Source organism: Adiantum capillus-veneris, chromosome 5, assembly GCF_014529385.1.
Source record: "Adiantum capillus-veneris isolate H3 chromosome 5, ASM1452938v2, whole genome shotgun sequence".
In the NCBI taxonomy this organism is placed as follows: Eukaryota; Viridiplantae; Streptophyta; class Polypodiopsida; order Polypodiales; family Pteridaceae; genus Adiantum; species Adiantum capillus-veneris.
The window spans coordinates 87,699,567-87,706,647 of record NC_140935.1 but is presented as its reverse complement, the minus strand read 5'-3'; the positions used below and the strand labels follow the sequence as shown (position 1 = coordinate 87,706,647).

General features: G+C 48.3%; 1 pseudogene across 1 annotated transcript; it reads right to left on the bottom strand.

Moving 5' to 3' along the window:
• Positions 1–278: 278 nt before the first annotated feature.
• LOC147457686 (uncharacterized) lies at positions 279–5,158 on the bottom strand (annotated as a pseudogene). The gene is made up of 2 exons (XR_015188135.1): positions 1,591–5,158; positions 279–1,500 (listed from the first exon to the last, which is right to left on the bottom strand). The product of XR_015188135.1 is annotated as an uncharacterized LOC147457686 (transcript).
• Between the last annotated feature and the right edge of the window lie 1,923 nt (positions 5,159–7,081).

Genomic DNA, 7,081 nt, shown 5'->3' with positions numbered 1-7,081 from the left:
AAACTTTCTGCCAATCTCCAATGCACCGACTCGCCTACGAGCGCCACAGGCTATACACAATCACTTAAAAACTCAAAGCATAATTGGCTCGACAACATACAACCATAACGGCTAATGCATAGCACACTCATCAAATCTGCAAACACAGTAAACTCGCCCTCCCTCTCTCTCCCTCTCAGTTTGCACACACACACAAAAGACCCAGATCCAACGCTACCATAGGTGCTATGCACGAGACGATGAGTAGACGAGAAGATGGCAGCCAAATACCAAATAACTCAACCCAAACCGCAAACTCACTTATGCATAGCAAAAAAAGAGAACTCTGGTACAATCATGATTACTGTCAACTGCGTGCATTGATGCAATTGGGTACTCTTCCTCGGCTATTGGTATGACCGGCTGCCTTCCCCTGCTTCCCATCCGATGGTACAATCATGATTACTGCCAACTGCGTGCATTGGTGCAATTGGATACTCTTCCTCGGCTATTGGTATGACCGGCTGCCTTCCCCTGCTTCCCATCCGATGGCTACGACTCTGGCATTTGGTAACTTCTTCTCCCTCCACACGCTTGGCGGCACCTCTCGGCCACTCACCATGTAGTCGGCTCCTGTAACAACCCTTGTAGAATACCTTCCACCTCCCTCATGCCTCTTGGCGGCTTCCCCTACTCATGCAGTCTCCTCCTCCTGGTCGGCCTTGTTCTGACGGGCTGGCAGCCCACCCACTACTGGCCGCCATCCTTCTTGCCTCCTGGAGTCCCGTTTTGCAGCTCTCCAAGCCCTTGAGGGGTCTCCCTTGCAACCCTGCTGATCTAAGCCCATCCCCTACACCTCCTTGCTAACTCATGATGCTCTCCCTTATACGCTTTCATATTGCCGATGATCACGAGCTGAGAGAAGCTCTCAACCTCCTGCTGCAAAAAAACTCGCCTCTCAATTCCCTGCAGCACTGGGTCACCCTCCTCCTGCTCGGCTCCTCCTTCACCACCTGGTTGCCTCTCCTTCCAGAAGTTTGGTGGCCCTTTGTTCTTCTCTGACTTCAACCAGGCCGCCACCTTATATGACGGCCTCCCTCACTCTTGGCCTAGCCCTCCTTCCAGCGCTCTCAGACTGCCCCCTCATGATCTCTTGCTCGGCCCGCTCTTGGCTAGCTCTCAGTCGGCGCCTTTCCTTGCTCAAGCACTTGAAGGCTACTATAGACCCACCTCGGCCTTTCTCTGTGTAGCTATAGGCGAGCCCTCTTCCTCCAACTCATGCTCTTTGGCCACTAGTGCGGTCCTCTCCCCTGCAAAACTGGCCGGCCTCCAACCAGCGCTCCCTATCCTCAGATGGTCGCCCCCCCTGCTGCACTCAGCCTGCTTTTTGTTTACGGCCTCCCCTTGCTCCTCCTGTTCATCCAACGTGCCATGACCTCTTTGCTTTTGCATGGCCACCACACCGAATACAAGGCGGCTCTCATGCAACTCGTCAAAGACTGGCGGCTCTCTCCCCGGCTTCTGCTCGTCACCGATGCATGCAGCATGCAGATCGACGTTAGCTTTAAAAAAAACCATTTCCTTTTTTTTAAAAGAAAAACTTCGACTTACATGCGTTTCCCACGCTCTTTAATGGCCGGCACCTCTCGGCAGCCCTTCTTCCAATGCAACTTGCTTACCATAGCAATCGAGAAATGATCATGTCGAGCGTGCTCTTTGACTATTCATATCACGGCAACACCTGACGAGGATATCGACCATACTTCAACATTTTGTCACAACCCACCCTGGCAAAGCTTTGGAATGGCCTTCAACCACCGAATAGCCCCATTTTGCATACACATCCTGCAGCCCTTGTTTCAAGTTGCACCTAGTACTGGCCGAAGCACCTTATCACCACCCTGCATGTCGCCATATTCCTATTGCTGACTCTTTCTCGGGTCGACGTTTGTTGGATGTACTATCATTTCCCACCCCCTTGTTGAGCATTTATGCTCGACCACAGCATTATTAGATAATATAGCATTGCATAAGAAAAAACTGATAGAGATTATGTACAAGAAGCATTAGATAGATAGAGAGAGATATTCATCTGTTGTAGAGCCCGCCCGGGTCAAATGGAAAGCCGCAGGCTTCCCCAAGCATAGTGTAAACGCCACCTGGATAAAAGATATGATATTGCTCATCATCATCCATCTGTAAAATAGATATGCACCGTCCCTGCTTTGCATTGGTAAACCTGTAAACCAATCCTTCCTGTAGATCTTGACAGCATAGCCCTTCAAAAAACTGCATGCATGAGCCACCTCCACGCCCAACAAGCCTGCACATCGTGGAAAGCCTTTGCATCACATGTCTCCCCGCCAACGGCTAGAGAGCTCTTCATACCATCATTGTCTTTAAGCAAGGCAACCTGTGGAAACCGATCATCCAAAGCAGACACAGACATATCTTCACATGTAGACTCTTTAGACAGCACTAGAAAAGGCGGCAAGCCTTTCATACCTTGTATTCTTGACATAGCTTTAGCAACCAAAACCTACGACTCGTCATACATCAACCACTAGATCATCGAACCCCGAGTCTGCTTCATCAAAGCACTCTTCTTCAGCCAACATGGCCTTACCATCACAAGGCAAGAGAGAGGGTTGCCCAACCCCCTGGTCCACACAAAATGTCTCTGCACATGCAATCTGTTGCTCTTTGACCACCGTATCGACATGCATAACATGATATGTCTCATACCTTGAGAAAGTAGACTCCGTTTCCCATGTGTTGTCCGTATCCAAGGCACTGCTATAGCTTGAATACACCTCGGCTTTCTCCAAAAAACTCACCAGATTTGGCACTTCAACTATCTTCTCCACTACTTGCTTTTTGGAAGTCACTTGGTCAAGCACATTAGGCGGTACTCGATAGACTCCTCTCTGCAGCTGCTGAGACCTCATAGGCCTACACAGTATCGTCTCTACTCTGTCATCATGCCTATCCGCTGCTACCACATGTGCATCAACAAAGGGTCTGATTAACTGAAGCTCTTCCCTAGCAATTGGCCTTGGCACCAATGGACTCGCTAGAACCTGCTTTGCCTGTTGCTTCTTTAAAACCTTTTTCATCCTGCTCTGCGCATAGGCTATTGCCTCCTCGTACATGCACGGTCCATCTATCTCGACTTATCTCGCACTTTTACATGCAAGCAATTCACAAACTTGGTCATCTTCAAAAAATCTGCATTCTCTACAGCAGTTACCTTAACCAACTTGCTCCATATGGCCTCGAACTCCCACACGAATGTTTGAAAATCACTATCAAGGCTTTGCTTTAGGTTGTCCATCATCTGCTTCACTTCACTCCACTGCGTGTTGGCCACATATCGGCTTCAGAATGCCGCTTCCAATGTGCTCCAATCCTGTTTTTCTTCAGCTTGCAAGCCCTCGTACCATACCTTTGCTTTTCCACGAACCAGAGGCAGGAAATCTTGGCCCACTCCCTCTTCTCTTGACAAGCCTCTCTCTAGTAGAAATAGACCATAGTCCTGCAGCCACACTTTTAGCATCTTCAGCACCTGTAAAAGTTGGAACCCCCACCATGCCATTTTTGCTAGATCGTGCTCTTCAAACCGCGACACCGTCTTCGACTTCACCAAGGAGTGATCAGTAGCTCCTCAGCGGGGGCACCACTAATGAAAAGGGGGAAGTGGGATCAAACCCAGCACACTCTACACTGCCTCTATAGCCCAATGAATATCCGGCACCCCTAGCCACACAAAAACTCACACACACGCACACTTTCTACCAATCTCCAACGCACTGACTCGCCTGCGAGCGCCACAGGCTATACACAATCACTTATAAACTCCAAGCATAACTGGCTCGACAACATACAACCATAACGGCTAATGCATAGCACACTCATCAAATCTGCAAACACAATAAACTCGCTCAACCTCTCTCTCCCTCTCTCTCTACACACACAGAAAAAAGACCCGGAGCCAACGCTACCACGGGTGCTATGCACAAGACGATGAGTAGAGGAGAAGATGGCAGCCAAATACCAAATAACTCAACCCAAACAGCAAACTCACTTATGCATAGCCAAAAAAGAGAACTCTAGTACAATCATGATAACTATCAAGTGCGTGCATTGGTGCAATTGGATACTCTTCCTCGGCTATTGGTAACCTGTATGACCGGCTGCCTTCCCCTGCTTCCCATCCGATGGCTACGACTCTAGTGGCCTTTGGTAACTTCTTCTCCCTCCATAGGCTTGGCGGAACCTCTCGGCCACTCACCATGTAGTCGGCTCCTGTAACGACCCTTGTAGAATACCTTCCACCTCCCTCATGCCTCTTGGCGGCTTCCCCTACTCATGCAGTCTCCTCCTCCTGGTCGGCCTTGTTCTGACGGGCTGGCAGCCCACCCACTACTGGCCGCCCTCCTTCTTGCCTCCTGGAGTCCCGTTTTGCAGCTCTCCAAGCCCTTGAGGGGTCTCCCTTGCAACCCTGCTGATCTAGGCCCGTCCCCTACACCTCCTTGCTAACTCACGATGCTCTCCCTTCAACTCCCCAAGGCCTAATATTTCCGATGATCACGAGCTGAGAGAAGCTCTCAACCTCCTGCTGCAAAAAAACTCGCCTCGCAATTGCCTGCAGCACTGGGTCACCCTCCTCCTGTGTTGCTCCTCCTTCACCACCTGGTTGCCTCTTCTTCTTGGAAGCCCTTTGTTCTTCTCTGACTTCAACCATCCCGCCACCTTATATGGCGGCCTCCCTCGCTCCTGGCCTAGCCCTCCTTCCAGCTCTCTCAAACTGCCCCCCCCCCCCCAATGATCTCTTGCTCGGCCCGTTCTTGGCTAGCTCTCAATATCGCCTTTCCTTGCTCAAGCACTTGAAGGCTACTGTAGACCCACCTTGGCCTTGCTCTGTGTAGCTATAGACAAGCCCTCTTCCTCCAACTCATGCTCTTTGGCCAATAGCGAGGTCCTCGATCTCCCCTGCAAAACTGGCCAGCCTCCAACCAACGCTCCCTATCCTGAGATGGCCGCCCCTCCTGCTGCACTCGGCCTGCATTTTGTTTACGGCCTCCCCTTGCTCCTCCTGTTCATCCAACGTGACGTGACCTCTTTGCTTTTGCATGGCCACCACACCGAACACATGGCGGCTCTCATGCAACTCGCCAAAGTCTGGCGGCTCTCTCCCCGGCTTCTGCTCGTCACCGATGCATGCAGCATGCAGATCGACATTAGCTTCAAAAAAAACCATTTCCTTTTTTTTTATAGAAAAACTTCGACTTAGCTGCATTTCCCGCGCTCTTCAATTGTCGGCACCTCTCAACAATCCTTCTTCCAATGCAACTTTCTCACCATAGCGATCGATAGATGATCGTGTCGAGCATGCTCTTTGAGTACTCATATCACGGCAACACCTGACGAGGATATCGACCATACTTCAACATTTTGTCGCAACCCACCCTCGCAAAGCTTTGGAACGGCCTTCGACCACCGAATAGCCCCATTTTGCATACACATCCTGCAGCCCTTGTTCCAAGTGGCACCTAGTACTGGCCAAAGCACCTTGTCGTCACCCTGCATGTCGCCATATTCCTGCTGCTGACTCTTTCTCGGGTCTACGTTTGTTGGATGTACCAACATGATGAAGCATGGATTGTGATCCATGACCCGCTGTGTCATCTGAAGCTGAGGTTTGAGCAGCGAGTAGCTGACAACATTTGGGGCAACTTTTGTAAAGGGGACCATAGCAAAAAACAACCGAATGCTGATCAAATAAACCATTTAACAATCTAAACAAGAACTTTGGCTTTTCATGTAAATTAGTATGAGATATATATATATTTATCTGAAAACCTTTGTAACACTCATGTCAGACCATCTATAAATAGATTGTAGGTTAAGCATTGCAAAAGCTGTAAGAAGAACATAAATTTTGGCACTACTGTAAATCAGTATGCGGGAAAGCCTTTTCATGAGTCTCTCCTTTCTCTTCGTCACTCTCATGCCGGTGTTGTGGATGGGATGATTGAGGTTGAGAGGTAGTGTTGCCTTGATTGCTGGCCTTTTCTCCACCTATGATTTCAATGATGGGGTCCATGTCAAAGAATACATTCAACATCTATTTCATCTTTACTTCTTGAAAAGTAGCATCAATGGGTGATGGGGTACACTCCATTGGTAGTGTTTCATTTTATATTCACCTTTGTCTATTGAATCCATGTTGAGATTGGAGAAATATTTATTTCCAAGGTTTGACCTACTCTCTCTTGACCATGAGATTGATCATGTAGATCCTGTAGCTACTCTATGGAAAAAAGGCCATTGTTGCGTATATGCTGACCATAGATCTTTTGTTTCAAAAGATTTGATGCTTAAATATCATAGAAGGGCATGACATCCTATCATCCATAAGCAATATAAAGATTGCAGAACAGATTAACAAGTAATAGTGAGTTCACACGGTGTCGTGCCATGGCACGTCCATAATGTGAATTTAAAATATCTACCTCACATTAATGTTTATGATGTGTGGGACCAAATGCTATAATGTACATAGTGTGATATATGCGAAAATGAATGTCACGGTTGCAGTCGTGTGCATACCTTGCCGGGCAGGCGAGGCCCTAGACGTGGCACCATGGAATGCTTTTACACATAAATATATGCCTAATTTTCTTTGGGAATGTAAAAATGTCAAGTGTTTCGAAGTGGCACGCTCGTTTTTCCTGGAAAGTTCTATGCGGGCAATCTCAGCCAAAAATAGCAGGTTCCGTACGATGGCATGAAAGACGTGTCCAAAGTGCTTACCAAGTGGGAAAATGAGGTTCAACATGAAATTTGAGCCCAATGGGATTCTTCCACAATTTTAGGGATTTTTCCCAGCTCGTTTGGGCTCTTTACGGACAAGAAGTGACATTTTTGGCCTAAAAATGGTCAAAATTACCCTTACAAATGCTCAAAATAGCTCAAAATGCCATTTCAACGACGCTGGAGTTGTTGCTCAAGTTGTGTGGGAATTTTTAGAGCCAAGAATGAGCTCATTTGGACACATGAGCAAGGAGATACAACCATTCCTCTACAGGGTGCTAGTGCA